Here is a 15,440-nt window from a genome sequence, read left to right as displayed (position 1 = left end):
AGCTTACCTTTAGTGACCAGTGTCAGGCAGCTGCTGCCAAGGCAAATAAAATGATGGGATGCATCAAAGAGGTTTAGATTCTCATGAGAAGGACATAGTTATGCCTCTATACAAATCACTGGTACGGCCAGAATATTGTGCGCAATTTTGGGCCCCGATATACAAGAAAGACATAAGGGAACTTGAAAAAGTGCAAAGACGGGCAACCAAAATGATTAGGGGAATGGCTGGACTGGAGTACAACGATAGATTAACAAACTCAGGGTTATTCAGTTGAGACGTCTAAGGGGAGATCTAATAGCAATGTACAAATACATGAAGGGACAATACAAAGAACTTTCTAATGATGTTTTTACTCCTAGGCCAGTGACAGTGACAAGAGGACATCCACTACATCTGGAGGAGAGAAAGTTGTGCCAGAAACATAGAAGGGGATTCTTCACAGTAAGAACAACGAGGCTCTGGAACTCTCTGCCCCAGGAAGTGGTGATGGTGGATTCATTAAACAAGTTCAAAGAGGGCCTGGATGCCTTTCTTGAAGAGAAAATTATAACAGGTTATAACAGGTTTGGACACGTTGATCCAGAGTTTTTATACGGGCTGCCAGATTGGAGTTGGGAAGGAATTCTTTCCCCTGAAATTGGGCAATTTGCATGAGCCTCATGTTTTTTTTTTTGCAGATGTGAACGAAGGATAACGTACAGTTGTGAATCTAAACTATATATGTACTTGTAGCCACATGGAAGTGCAGGTGCTTAAATAAGTTTATAACCCCTTTAAGTAGAGGAATAAAAGCAAAAAATCCCTTGCCTTAAAAAAAAAGAAAGCAAAAGCAAAAAGAATAGGTTATATCACCTTGCCAACTTAACCTTGCTCGTGCCACTTTGTTAAACCAATCCTTTCATATATGACCCCATTGTAATTGACAGCAACCTTTCTCAGTCGTATGTGATGATTATCGAGCCAAGGAACATTCTTTTTTCGGTGTGAATAGGATCTTGCGTTCCTTGAGTTATAGATTGATACTATCATTAGATGGGAGAACAATGCGCTTGATAAAATGATGATTGCTGTGTTCTAATTGAATAGCTTGCTCATTTATTACCGACATGAAGGTTTAATACTGATTAAAGTCTTTATTTAGTAAACAGCCATCCTTAAAGCGTTCCTTCTTCTTCCAGATCCTCCGCCCGGCAATCACAAGCATGCTAGCCTGGTCTCTAATAACTGATCTTATGTAAAAACAGTAAGTATGAAGAAAGACACTTTACAAGATGAAACCGAACACCTCTATTTGACGCTGTTTAATATGAAAGCTAGAGTTAAAGCGTATTTTAGGACGCCGTTCCCAGTAATCCTCATGAATTCTATCTTACATTTATGATCCAGAAATGTACTATTTTGCCATGAAAACCTACACACTGGCTTCAGATGTTTGTATGTGTTTGTATAGATCAGGTGTAAGTTCTATCTTTTACACAGCGGCAATAGAGTTTTATAGAACCCGCTCTCCCCCCCTTTCACTTATGCTATTGAAGACTCCGCTCTAATCCCTTGCCAATATGTTGCCATGGTAACCAGCTACCTGCACACCTGCCTCACAGTTACAAGGAGAATAGAGAATACAAACCGGTCGCACTCAACATTGAAATGGATAATAAAAATCCAAGAAAATATTAATATTTCATACATATGTATATCTTTTAGCTAAAGCTTCATATTTTTTTTCCCCCAAATGCAATGAAAGGATTCTCTTCCTGCTCAGTGTTGTTCGTCTTATTATAAAGTCTTCAATAATAATACACAATGGGTTTCTGTGCATTACAGGGAACCATAGAAGTTAAAATGAGGATTGATTTTGATAATATGCAAAAAGATGCTGAGGACACTTCCTTGCCATTACATATCTCGCTAGTGTTCTTATAATTTCATGGTTATCTCTGCAGTACAGAGACACTGGAAACTATAGCCAAAATGAAAAATGTGAGCTTTGTTAATTACTGAGCTATATTTAAATGATACATTATGTACGGGATAAAAATAAAGATGGTATACTACCTGCAGTAGCTTATCTTTATCCCGTGAATTGATTAAATGTGTTACGTTGGACGTTATCCAGACACTGCGAGAAAAAGGTCTGGAGTTTCCATAGTTATGTGGAATTTTTCTGCTCGGATTTAGTTAATGACTCACACTTTTCACTCAATAGTTTATTTTCTATTTTTATGTAGTAAACAGAATACTGGATGTAATTAATCATGGGGATTATTGTGACGCTATGACTGGCCGAAGGTGTATAAAATCTATATCTTATTTTACATTCTGCATATTGTTTTTGCATCAAGAAGTTAGACATGTAATAGCTGAAAGGCTACTTAAGCCGCACTTCTGAAAATAGGTTTTTAGTGGTAAGGAGTAGAGATGAGCGTACAGTAAAATGTTCGAGATTCGATATTTGGTTTCGAATAGCCGCTCAATATTCGACTATTTGATCGAATATCGAACCCCATTATAGTCTATGGGAGAAAATGCTTCGCTACAGGGGATCCCACCATTTGACTCAGGAGGGTCACCAAGTCCACTATCACACCCCAGGAAATGATGCCAACACCCTGGAAAGCAACTGGGACAGCAGGGGAAGCATGTCTGGGGGCATCAAGTACTGGTTCTGCCTGAGGAGGCAGAGTCTAAAATCGGTCCACAGCAGTTTCCATTCTGGTCCGATTTTAGACTCCGCCTCCTCAGGCAGAACCAGCGTTGATTGGCCGAATGCCGTAGACTGGCCAATCAACTCTGGTCAATGCATTTCTATAGCGAGATATAGCAGAGCTGACCGTGCGGTTAGCCCGGCTACTCCGGACAGATGAAAGAGCTCTGCACTACACCCAACCATCCCTCCAGCTACTCCTCCTATACTAACATGACTAGCTCAGCTTGACTATTCCTTAGTACTACTAACATTCTCAGCTCGGCTATTCCTTAGTGTAATAGCTCAGCTGAGCGTGTTAGTAGTACTAAGGAATAGCCAAGCTGAGCGTGTTAGTCTGCTGCATATCTGCCAGCTCTCCTACATCTCCTACACACTCAGCTGGATATTCCTTAGTACTACTAACACGCTCAGCTCGGCTATTCCTGAGTGTAAAAGCCCAGCTGAGCATGTTAGTAGTACTAAGGAATAGCCAAGCTGAGCATGTTTAGTACTACAAACCCCAATCCCCCCTAAACCACCTGTCCCCAAACCCCCCCGGTGTCCGCTTACCTGCAGCTCCCTGTTATTGGAACACTTCGGTCCATGGTCCGGGTTTCAGAGCGCCCTGCCCCCCTCTCCCGACTAGTATTATAGAGAAGGCGGGGCTTATGAGACTCCCCTCCCACACTCTCCTAAGCCATGCCTTCTCTATAATACTAGTCAGGAGAAGGGTGGGGCTTAGGAGAGTGTGGGTGGGGAATCTCCCCACCCAATACCCGTCCACATTCTCCGAAGCCCCGGGTTTGCGGGAGGGGGTTGGAATAGTCGAGCTGAGCACGTTAGTAGTACTAAGGAATAGCCAGCTGAGTGTGTAGGAGATATAGGAGAGCTGGCAGATATGCAGCAGACTAACACGCTCAGCTTGGCTATTCCTTAGTACTACTAACATGCTCAGCTGGGCTATTACACTAAGGAATAGCCGAGCTGAGCGTGTTAGTAGTACTAAGGAATAGCCAAGCTGAGCTAGTCGTGTTAGTACAGGAGAAGTAGCTGGAGGGATGGTTGGGTGGTCTGGAGTAGCTGGGCTAACCGCATGGGCTCTGCTATATCTCGCTATAGAAATGCATTGACCAGCATTGATTGGCCAGTGTACGGGCATTCAGCCAATCAACGCTGGTCAATGCATTCCTATGGGAAAAAGTCAGCTCGCGCATATCGCAAGCTGACAGGGATCCCGACAAGATAGAGCCCCAAAGAGCTAGGTGAGTGACATTCCCCCCTAAATAAAGGTTATCCCTAGCTAACCCTGCCTGTAGATCTGTTCCTGTCTCACATTCATATAGTTCACAGTTCCAAATTAGTCGAATGGTAAATCCACCATTCGTCTAAATTGGAGGTTATCTGTTTCCGGCCGCCAATTACTTTTTCCGATTTTTTTTCACTGCCTACGTTGTCGTATTTCCTGTCCCACCTCCCCTGCGCTGTTATTGGTGCAAAAAACGCGCCAGGGAAGGTGGGAGGGAAATCGAATTTTTAGTGAGTTTGCCACCTGGTGTTCGATTGGAATCGAACACCTCGAACGGCCTGATATTCGATCGAATATCAATTCGATCGAACGCCGTTCACTCATCTCTAGAAAGGAGAATTATTAGCAAAGTACATTGAAAGCCTTTGTCCACATCTTACTAATCTGGGTGGCAGAGTAGACCTAATGCTGGTTACAACTGTAGAGACGGTATGGTGTTTAACTGTAGGAACACATTTTTTTCCATAAAAAAATGGGATAGCACCTTAGTTTGTTTTGCTAACTCCATTTATCAAATGCTTTTAACAGGTTTGTCTCTTATCTCATCTATTTGTCTACACATATTTATTGAACATCTATCTATTGATATTTATAATATTTTAGTTACAGAAATATAGATGACGTATGCAAATTATAGATAAGAACATCAATATCATGTCTTTGGGGTTCCAACACCCATCCCCCCCATGCTGCTCATAGCAGCTGATCTACCGAGAATGGACCCAACATCCAGCACTTTCAGCTGAATATAGCAGCTTATATACTGAGAATGGACCCAACACCCAGCACTTTCAGCTGCTCATAGCAGCTGATCTACCGAGAATGGACCCAACATCCAGCACTTTCAGCTGAATATACCAGCTTATATACTGAGAATGGACCCAACACCCAGCACTTTCAGCTGCTCATAGCAGCTTATATACTGAGAATGGACCCAACACCCAGCACTTTCAGCTGCTCATAGCAGCTTATATACTGAGAATGGACCCAACACCCAGCACTTTCAGCTGCTCATAGCAGCTGATCTACTGAGAATGGACCCAAGACCCAGCACCCCCATGCTGCTCATAGAAGCTGATCTACTGAGAATGGACCCAAGACCCAGCATCCCCATGCTGCTCATAGCAGCTTATATACTGAGAATGGACCCAACACCCAGCACTTTCAGCTGCTTATAGAAGCTGATCTACTGAGAATGGACCCAAGACCCAGCACCCCCATGCTGCTCATAGAAGCTGATCTACTGAGAATGGACCCAAGACCCAGCATCCCCATGCTGCTCATAGCAGCTTATATACTGAGAATGGACCCAACACCCAGCACTTTCAGCTGCTCATAGCAGCTTATATACTGAGAATGGACCCAACACCCAGCACTTTCAGCTGCTCATAGAAGCTTATATACTGAGAATGGACCCAACACCCAGCACTTTCAGCTGCTCATAGCAGCTTATATACTGAGAATGGATCCAACACCCAGCACTTTCAGCTGCTCATAGCAGCTTATATACTAAGAATGGAGCAGGAAGTAGACAGCTAGCTCTGTTTTCTATATAGTGACCAGAACAGGTTATTGCAGATCAGCTCCCATTGTTTGTGATGGGATAGTACATGCGTAATTCTTTGTGGTGAGGTGTGGACATACCTTTATCTTTAGTGATGCACACTAAATGATCTCACCACTGATCCTCATCACCTGAACAATAGAAGACATCCTACTTGGGGAAGAGTGAACTTTTTCAAAAGTTTTGGGCTTTATCTGAACCTGATACTTTTGGGGCTCTTCAATGAAACACTATTATGCATTGATGCATTGACTGCGCAGGCACACAAGTGTGACCCCTAGTGCCGGAAGAAGAAGAAGAGGCCATTGCTGGCTGCCGAAAATGGAGGCGGCGCTGGAGAGAGTTCTCTCACAGCATTGGGGATGCCCCCAGTGCTGTTTGAGTGCTGAGGCCCGCCCCCAGGACTGCAAGAGAACTAATTAGCATACCGACGAAAAACGCATTTTTAACCGAACAGTGGGGCGAGGAAGACATCTAAAGGTAGGAGAAGAATAGCCTCTCTTAAGGCTATTCCGACATGTTAGTTAGAAAAAAAAAGTTTTTAATGATATAATCCCTTCAACTTCAGGCAAAAACGAAAGCTTGTTCGTCTGAGCAACTAACTAGACATACGGTTAACCTAAATATACGTGTGGCTTAATTCCACCCACATGAACAAAAAAGGTGCAATATAGTCTCACCAGACTCAGGGTTACAGGACAGAACCATACACCTCCTTTCACCTCATGGAACTACACTGCAATCCAAGAGCTGCAGCTTTTTCTGGCCCAGTAATGAGCTCAGGAACTACACCTGGTCTGAGGCCTACTCCAGATCCGCCCTGGACCACACATATGTCAGAAACCCAGGGCTGATATATCTGGACTCCAGCACTCTGCCTGTCACCTTCTCACAATAGTGTTAGGGTAGGTTCACACTACCATTAAATAATGGTCATTTCTCTCAGAATGCAAACAGAGCCTCTCCATCTGGTGTCCTTACTGCATACACTCTCATATTAAAAAGCATGGCGGAAACTTTCTTATGTTATATGTTTTACTTTTCTGATGGAAGAAAAAGTCCATTACAAAAGTAAGCAAAGATGACAGAAAAAAGCTTCCATCATATTTTTTACATTATCGTCAATGGGAACAGACTCAGATGAAGGGGGCTGCTAAAATCTGTTGGTAGTGTGAACATCCCGAAAGTACAGGTTTCTATAAAATGAAACAAATCTCAGCATCCTTATTTTCCACAAGCAGAGAGACTTTACACAGTATAGCTTTTCTTCAGCAGGAAGACAACAGTAAGAAGCGTTTCAGGCAGCACAAATGAAAGTCCAAATGAACATACAGTCTTTTTGGTAGCTTCAGGCACAGTTCGTTAAATCACAGGGCTAGCTCTCGCCTAACTATAGGATACAGATTTCTTATGGTAGAAGACATTCTCCAGAAACAGCAGCGGAGCAATAGTCACACAAACTACTTTCCCATACACTTCTCAGGCTGGATTTACATGGCCCTTTTTTTTTTTTTTTTTTTTTTTTTTTTTTTTTTTTTTGCTGAAGAACTGCATGCAATTTTTAATCAGTACTATGCAATTTACTTTTATATTTACAACTATTAAACCAAAGGTTTTCAATTTAATAGCCATTAGTATACAGCAGGGGTAGGGAACGTACGGCTCTCCAGATGTTGCAAGACTACAACTCCCAGCATGCATATTGGCTCTGCTGTTTTTGGAACTCCCATGGAAGTGAATGGAGCATGTTGGGAGTTGAAGTTTCACAGCAGCTGGAGAGCCGAAGGTTCCCTATCCCGCCATACAGGTAATATGTATACTAATAGTAATGTGCAAAATATTGCATTTCATCTGCAAAAAAATCCAATTTAGGTAAGTTATTTATCACCGTACACCTGTCGGCAGAACAGACAGGGAATAATAGCTGGACCATTAATAGTCGGTTAGGGATGTATCTCTCTTGCCAGATAAAACCCTTCAATTTTCTACTATGCCTATATATATATATATATATATATATATATATATATATATATATATATATATATATATATTTATTTACTATCCCATTCCCAATGCTTGTTACTCATGGGAGGGGGTATATACATATGCATAGGCAGCAAACATTGGTATAGGGAGGTATACATGTGTTTTATGTACAAAACCAATTCCAAAAAAGTTAAAACACTGTGTAAAATGTAAAGGAAACAAGTATGCAATGATATGAAGATCTCATAACCATACTTATTTTATTTGAAAGATTTTTCCATTTCATTGGAAAAAATTAATTCTCTTAGAAATGGATAGCAGCAGTGCATCTCATAAGAATCGTGACTCAACCATGTCTTTTTTGCAAATTTAACTTACATTTATGGTTTGCACAGCAAACTGTGTTCACAGTGATTTCTGGATGTAGCCGATGTAATGATTGCATTGCCAATTCATGCCTGTTGTTAATACAGCGCTGCCTGAGGGCTGTAGACCATAAGCATCCAATATTGACTGTTGTCCTTGTCCCTTATGCACATGGATTTCTTCAGGTTCTCTGAAGCTTTTGATGATATTACATACTGGAGATGGTAGGATATTCAAAGTTTTTGCAATTTTAAATTAGGAAACATTTTTTCTGAAACGGTTCCATAAGTTTTAGATTGGATTCTGCCTCCCTAACATGCTATTTTTATACACAGTTATATAACCTTCTTGAAAATTGACCCTCCAGCTATTTTTCATTAATACCACTTTTCTAGTCCTTTGTTACCCTGTACCAAGGTTTTTGGTATGTGTTGTTGCTCTAAGGTTTTAAATGACTTTTGTTAAATTATTGTGAACAATATACGGTTACATGAGGTTTCCAAATCATCGCGTTCTTTACATTTTACACAGTCTTCCAACTTTTTTTCCTTTATAAATACATAGAAACTGCTGTTCTGAAAACCAATTCTGTCTTCACTGATCTGAAAAAATATCTGTTCTTTAAAAGTTTTTTGTTGTTCACACAATATACAATCTTACAGCCTGCGCTAATCTAATGAAAAAACAAACTGTTATATAGAAGTTTTTTTTAGCTCTGTGCACCCAATGCAAAGTTAGATGGAGTCTGCTAATCTGAAAAAAATATTTGTTTGTTATGCAATTTTCTTGTTACTCATATATACACTCATGCAGACAGTCATGTGGAAATCGCTAATCTAAAAAAACCTCTAATCTACGTGATCTTTTTCTGCTCTGCTCACCCAAGACATAGCATGGCAAAGTGTGCTAATCTAAAAAAAATATTAGTTTTAGTGTTTTTCTGTTGCTGATATATTCAGTATCACAGCCTGCTCTGGTGTTTGGTAGTGCTAGTGGCGTTGTATCGCATAGAAGGATGAAACTGTCCACAGCACGTGATAAAAATAACCTTTGCCAAAATGAATCATGGATCACACCCCTCCGACGGATGCCTCTGAATAGTGGTGCAATTATTTACTGGTATTATGTTCCATTCATTGTACTGCTTATGTTGCCTGCAAATTCCTAAACCGCTACCAGCAATGCCACCACTTAGCCAGACATGTCCAACTGCCTGGCCCATCATATCATTCCATGCCACATAACCACTCATGTGGCCACAGCTACCACCACTGCCACTAATCAGTCAGGCATGTCCTGCAGCCTAGTCCACCACATCCCACTATTTAACATTGTTGATGCCACAGTGTCGGCATATAAAAAACCCCAAAACAAAACATTTTGAAGTCATATCTGCTCTCATAAAGGGATAATTTTTGGAGCCAAACCAATTCTTCATAACCTTTCAACTAGGCTCACAGCCACAAATTTGTCTCCCAAACAACAAGAAGCCTGTAGCACTTACAAATCATACAAATGGGCTAATTGTTCTAAAAAAACTATTGCTTTTTAAAATTTAACCACCATTTGTGTCTAACAAACCACAGGCAAATAGCTTTTCCCCCAAAACAGAATAATTTTGGGGGCATTTCAAAAGTGTGTTAAGCACAGTGTTTGGTTAAACTCTGATTTGGTAACCACTGTTTACCATCTGTTTTTCCATAGACATACTTGTCACTTCCACTTTGACATAACTTTGGCTGTGTTTGCTTTAAAGAGCTACAAATGAGATGGATAGATTCCTAATAGCCCCAAGAGTATTCTACACTATGTCTTAAGCCAATTTAAGGTAGTGTCGTACTGAATATGTTCAATCAGAAACTAATATGGGACCTGAGCCATCTGTACCCAAAGATAAATTAATTTTTAGAAGTTTGCTCATCTCTAGTCACTGAGGCTTGTGATTCGCTACAGCCATCACCTGACACAAACAGAATGTCATCCGTTGTCTTCAGCAAGACTGAGCACCAGAGAGAGGTGAGTATATCTTTTATTTTATTGCCATATATGTTGCACTGATTTTTTTTAATTTTTTTTTTAAAGACTCCGACCCCTTTTCAATGCAAAAATATTTGCTGAGACCTCAAGACCCAAAATGTCAGCAAATCTTTACTTGGGCCTTAGGAAAGCCAAAATTGAGAGACAATGGCTCATATGTTCACATGCACCTTTTTCTTATCATTTATGGCCTTTCTGAATACAGAAGTATGATCCATCTGCCATACTTTAACTACCAATGCCAAGAACGTGTTGGTTCATGAGATCATCTATTTGATATCCACTATATGTATCAGTATAGTTTTTCAGAATTAGCTGATAGTATATACATAAAGTAAACTTTGTGCTTTTTCTTGTGCATGGCGTGATTGTTCCATGTTTATGAGTAGATTCAGCCTTGTGATATTCCACTTGAGGTTTTATCGGAAACAAGCAGAAGTGATTGCATTTAGTTTTCAATTGTAGTTGAAGTGCAGTTTTCATGATATTTTAGGTGATATTTTAGGGAAACGGAAAGATTTTTGCCAGGTGGCACTGAAAATACTGTTAGTAATCCTTGTTGTTAGGGACCGCAATGATTATTTTGTTTCTTGTCCGTTTTAGTTAGTGCAGCTGTGGGATTGATCAAATGATACTGCTAATCTTATCAATGACTTTTACAACTGTCTCATGAGTACGTGCCTTTTATAGGCTATAGACTTTCTCGACATAATTGTATGTGTAGCCTTTCATATATGGCTCTGACTGTAGCATTTTATTAGGAGATAGCATATCCTAAGTTTGCGGATGCAAAATGCAGGTACACATTAATTTGTGAGATAAGGTCATTTGTAAAAGTGTAAAAAAAAATAAATCTGTTTTATGCTAAGGCCGCACAGGATGTCCCGCAGCAATAAAGAGCTGCAAGAAAAACCGTGGCAGCAACATATTGCGGTTCTTCCTGCAGTGATTTAAACAGAAAGTTTGCATAGTTTTCCTTTGTGGACTTTCTGCTACAATTATACCTATGGGGAAACTGCTGGGGTTTCCGTAGGTATAATTGACATGCTGCGATTTTCCAAAACTGCGCCGGTTTTGGAAATCTTGGCATGTCCGCACGGTGGTTTGTACTGCAAACTGGGCATGAAGTTCACTAGAAATGGTGAAATAAACCAGAATAATTCCTTTTGTCTGGTCTGGAGATGTCATATAAATACTCACCCAGATGGTTGCGCAGCGATAGGCATGTGTGGTCCACATATTCTACTCAGCATACATTGTAGGTAGATAAATATACTACATGAGTTAAAACACATTTGATAAATGTTGGAACATTAAACACACTAAGGGCGGGTTCACACCTGCGCCCCGGTCTCCGCTTTCAGGTTTCAATCTTCTGCCTGAGAAACTGGACAGGAGACAGAAACTGGCGGTCACTTTTCAAACCCATTAATTTGAATGGATTTGTAAAGTGTCCGCCTGTTAGCGCCTGTGAGCGTCTTCTGGTCTCAAGTGCGAAACTGTTCTTCTTTAACCGAACACAAAGTCAGACATGCAGGACTCTGTGTCCGGTTAAGAAAAATCGGTTTCACCGTGGAGACCACAAAACGCTCACGGGCGGAGACTTACTGACGGGTTTCCGTCTCCTGTCGGCAGAAGACGGAAACCCACAAAGCGGAGACTGGGCACAGGTGTGAACCCAACCTAAGTGTCCATTCAGATCTAGTTTTTGCAACAAAAAAAAAAAAACTGATTAAAAAAATAGGCAAACGATGCAAACAGATGGCCATCTGTTTCCATAGACATCAATGTGAAAAAGAAAGCAGATCCATTGTTGTCCATTTTTTTTGAATGACACAAAAACGTAGCACAACATACTGTTGAAAGCAAAAAATGGATTACAAAAAGGTTGCAAAAAAAAAAAAAAATCCATTGGATTTTTTTTTTCAACCTTTTTGTAATCCGTTTTTTTTGTGCAATGTGGGGCCTCAGCCTTGAAGCTAGGTTCACATACATAAAAGACACTGCTGCAGGTTCCGCCTAAAATCAGTGGAGAGAAAAGTCCTGCTGACTTCAGTGTAAAACCAGTGGAAACCCAGAAGATCTTATTATACTCTATGGTAACTGCTTTTTAAGTGGACAGACTATCTGTCTTTTGGGACCCCATGTAGATCCAAACAACATGGGGACCCAGACGCTAGTGTGAACCTAGTTTTACAGCACATTTATAAATATATAGCTAAGAAATGTTTTTTTTTTCTACTTTCCGAGAAAAGCCAACTGCATATGCTATATAACTGCACACTGTACATCTGTCATTGACCTACACTATAAACAAATTTATGTCCTATTATATCTATTTGGATATTATTCAATAGCGTATTACTATACATAAAAAGTATCTGAATATTTACCATTTTGAATAAATATTCAATGCAAATATGGCATACCCTTTTGCATTTTTGCCAATAGGTAACAGCTATCGCAGTATAGAGAATATTTAGATGCTTTTCAGGTGTCCTGAAAAGAATGGAACCTTTTGTACAGTTAAAGGATTGAAAATTAAGATTTCAGCCTAAAATTTCCCTTTACTTTCTGACGTCTGAACGGGTTCTATCTACTTGTATTACAGTCCACTCCAGTAGGTCTGCGTTGGCAAAAAGAAACACATTTTGGTGTTTTATTTTTGTTGAGGTGTGCATGAGTTGCTCCAAAAGGGGCCCACTTTGGTTCCGTCAATCCAGTGGCCCACACAAACCTGGAGCCAGTCCTGGACACATCCACAAAAAAATGTAAAAGTTATGGCTTCTGGAATGCAACAATAGAAAAAAAAAATCACTATGTCTTTAAGATGAAAACTGGCTGTATCTGTAAAGGGTTAAAGCAATTTTTCTTCAATACCCCTTAAACTCGATTCACATGACGTCATACATTTGAGTGTATTGAGGGATCCATGAAAACGGAAAAACTATTTTTTTGATGGTGCATTAAAATTGAACGTCAGAAAAATTGTCATGCGAATAGCCCCCATTCACATGCAGTAAATTTATGGAACCATTTTAAAATTTTTTGCTGTTGTGTGAATGTAGTCTTACTCCTTCCAAGGGCCTGATCAAAGTTGCTTTCTTGTTACTGTTGGGCACTGCGGTCTTAAGCCCATCCGTTTTATTTATTATTAATACAGAAAGAAAATTAATATCTAGAAATTTGGTAAATCAGAAATGTATTTTCAGTGTTTTTTCAGGTTTAATGAGTTAGATTAATCTTGTACAATCTAATTTATCTTTCGAAATAAAGAGCACCTCTGACTAAATAACACTTTGCCTTAACCTTTACATTCATGGACAATCAATTGTAATTTGGATCTTTTACCTTAATGAACTATACCCACTACTGTTTAAATGCCATTCTGTGTTTAGTACAACCGTACCGATGCCTGATGGACATGGATTGTAAAGGTGAAATGCATGGCAGCTTGCTTTACCTGAGACGGCCAGACCTTGGCTCTACCACTTTGTTTTTATCCGTAATATGTAGTTAATAGAAATTCTTTGCCCAGCAGTGCAGACTTCATTTATCACATATATACCTAGTTGATTTAACACAAATGGAATGTAGCAGAACAATAGATGGCTTTCTGTATCCTCCAAACAGATTCTTTGTAGAAAAATCATCCTGTTTCTTTCTCTTTCTCTATATACAGTATATATGTACATGCACAAATATATACATAATTTAGAAGTATTAGTTGAAAAATAACTTTTCTCATTAATGTACCCTTGTATACTGTGAGAAGGTGACAGGCAGAGTGCTGGAGTCATGGTATATCTCCCCCAGGTTTCTGACATATGTGTGGTCCAGTGTGGGTCATAAATAGACTTCAGCCCAGATGTGGGTCCTATGCTCATTACTGGGCCATAAAAGACTGCAGAGCCTACACTTCAGGACATATCCTGGGAGCGAGAAGAAGTGCCTGGGTCTGTCCTGACACTGTGAATCTGGTAAGACTGTATTGCGCTCTTTTTGTTTACTCGTGTCGCTGGCAGTAAGCCACCTGTACCATTAATACTTATTGTCTAGTTAGTGCTCAGAGAAGCAGGATTTTGTTTCATATTCTTTTGCCTGTAGTTAAGGCTGTATTTTATTTTGTTCCTTTTGTGTCAGCTCCAGGTGTGAGTCCTTGGCTCATTGCTGGTCTGCAGATTCTGCACTCCAAGGAGATCCATGGAGTGAAAGGAGATGTGCGGTTCTGTCCTGTAACCCTGAGTCTGGTGAGACAAAGTTGTGCTTGTTTTGTTCATGTGGCTGGTAATAAGTCACACATATAGTTAGGTTAACATTAACATTTAGTTAGTTGAAAAAGAAATTCTGGTACTCCAAAGTATATTCAAAAAGAATCGTGCTTTATTGCATCCAAAATGTCATATTCTAGACGTTTTGGTCTAAGTGACCTTCTTCAGTATGACGGATGCATAGTGGTGACACAGGTAGGGTGTCTTTTTCTATTGATCATGGCAGTGAAAAGCCTTTACTGAGCACCCACCCCTGGAAACTGAGTGACAGTACATTACATGTTTAGTTAGTTGCTCAGACAAGCAGGTTTTTATTTTGTTTTTGCCTGAAATTAAGGCTGTATTTTATTTTGGTCATTTTGTGCTTGAAGTGAAGGTTTATTTATTTTCCTGTTTTTTCTAAATGAACCTGTTTGCTGCAGATTTTGTGTCCCCGTCTCTGACTGGTTGAGTCTGCACCATTGCTGCTGTGGAGCTAGCTTCCCCACAATACCCTTAATCCATATTTATATTGTAAAACTATGGACTGAAAAGTCCTTGTAGCATTTACTGTACTTTGTAGTTAGTTCACATATCCTGCCACATCTACTCTTATGGCCAGGAGTATAACTACAGTACAAGGCTATAGATCTAGCAGTTACCACTAGATCCTAGTATTTGAAGGAGGTCCAAAGACCCCTCTGCCTCACCACGTGAGGCCTTCTGGATCATGCGTCTAGGTACGCGTAATCCGGGAGGTCTAAATATAAGATCAGACCTCTCCTTTATTTATTAACAGTATATATATGCCAAACTTTTACAAGTTGGTTTTATTTCTATGGTTGGTTTACACGTTAACCTTGTTTTACCATCTATAGGTTAGCAAGTTGTAATATAACTCCGATTTTCTTGCAAGCTTGAGTAGTTCTGTTAGTCTATAACCATTACTGTATTGTACATATACACATGTTACAATATATTGGTGTTCTTGACTATGCATTGTGGGAGATGTAGTCCGTTTAGCTCTCATTGTAGGCTTGGTGTTTTACTTCCGGTATACTTGGGAGGTTTAGTTCTAGTTCCTTCCGTTGATCCTGGGTAATATATCATGATCGTTTCGATGTAGAAACCTGTTTATGATGAAGGATGTATCTACACTGTTTTGAATAGGTGAGTTATTAATTTTCAGATATGTGTGCTATTTAATTCTGATTGTATTTATTAAATCCGAAGTATATA

General features: G+C 39.9%; 1 long non-coding RNA gene across 1 annotated transcript in view; it reads left to right on the top strand.

Annotated features, from left to right (window-relative positions):
- Positions 1 to 359: 359 nt before the first annotated feature.
- LOC142203662 (uncharacterized) overlaps positions 360 to 15,440 on the top strand; it is a 28,212-nt gene continuing 13,131 nt past the window's right edge. Inside the window, exons 1-2 of the long non-coding RNA XR_012716119.1 lie at positions 360 to 556; positions 1,182 to 1,246. This is a non-coding gene — a long non-coding RNA (uncharacterized LOC142203662). The remainder of the gene's footprint in view (positions 557 to 1,181; positions 1,247 to 15,440) is intronic.

This window comes from Leptodactylus fuscus, chromosome 5 (genome assembly GCF_031893055.1).
Source record: "Leptodactylus fuscus isolate aLepFus1 chromosome 5, aLepFus1.hap2, whole genome shotgun sequence".
Taxonomy (NCBI): Eukaryota; Metazoa; Chordata; class Amphibia; order Anura; family Leptodactylidae; genus Leptodactylus; species Leptodactylus fuscus.
Note: the sequence above shows the minus strand (reverse complement) of the source record. Positions and strands in the feature narration are given on the sequence as shown.